Below are 942 nucleotides of genomic sequence, written 5' to 3'. Positions count from 1 at the left end.
TGCTTTCGGTGCCATCTTGGTAAGAAGCGTAAATGAGGAAACACCTATAATTACTTCTCACTCAAAGACCTTAGCATTTCAGATTTTTAAAGTGTTCCCATCCAAAACCCAAACACAAGGACTCCTGACAACCCTGTTAGACCCAGAACAGAATTGTGCTCTAGATTACCATACTGCTGACAAAAGGCCTCTGGATGGACTGGAACCTCCAACCTTTGGGTTAGCTGAAGAGTTCATGTGCTATTTGCATCATTCAGGGATTCCCTTCACACAAAGGCAGCTCCCCGTTCAACTCCCGCTGTGAAGTGGCTCTCTAGGTGGCCCTCCCCTCTTCAATCCAGCTGCTAAAATGCCTTCACCGAGTTCGTGGAAGTTTTTCATTATCTTTTCATTCCATGTTTCCATGAACTTTTTGAGGGCCCCTCATATGTGGGTTCAGAGATAACATGGTCCTGGCTAGTTTGGGGCACTCAGACATGCCGCTGAGAATGTAATGTGCCTTATCCACAACACTGGGCTTTGTCTTTGATCTGTTTAAGACTTAGTAAAGCAATCTTTATAAAATACATTTAGCATTTGGGGGCTTCTCCCACCCCTAGAACAGATTCTAAGTGCATTACATATATTCTAAATTGTTTGGAGAGAAGGGAATTGCCCCATGTCACATGCTGATCCATGTCAATTACAAACATGTGCTGCTCGGTCCTTTTTGCTACTCACTCAAAACTCACTCTCTGTCTAGTCCATTCTGACTCACAGTGACTCTGTAGGGCAGAGGAGAACTGCCCCGGTGGGCTTCTGAGACTGTAACTCTTTATGGGAGTAGAAAGCCTCATTGGTCTCCCTTGGGAAGGCTGGTGGTTTCGAACTATCGACCTTGTGACCAAGCATATAACCTACTACTCCAGACCACCACAGCTCCCTCCTGTTCACCATATTTAC

The sequence above is a fragment of the Echinops telfairi genome, unplaced genomic scaffold (genome assembly GCF_000313985.2).
Source record: "Echinops telfairi isolate 266 unplaced genomic scaffold, ASM31398v2 ScPeMD7_18;HRSCAF=68, whole genome shotgun sequence".
In the NCBI taxonomy this organism is placed as follows: Eukaryota; Metazoa; Chordata; class Mammalia; order Afrosoricida; family Tenrecidae; genus Echinops; species Echinops telfairi.
The sequence above is the reverse complement of the archived record's forward strand: the minus strand, read 5'-3'. Positions refer to the sequence as shown.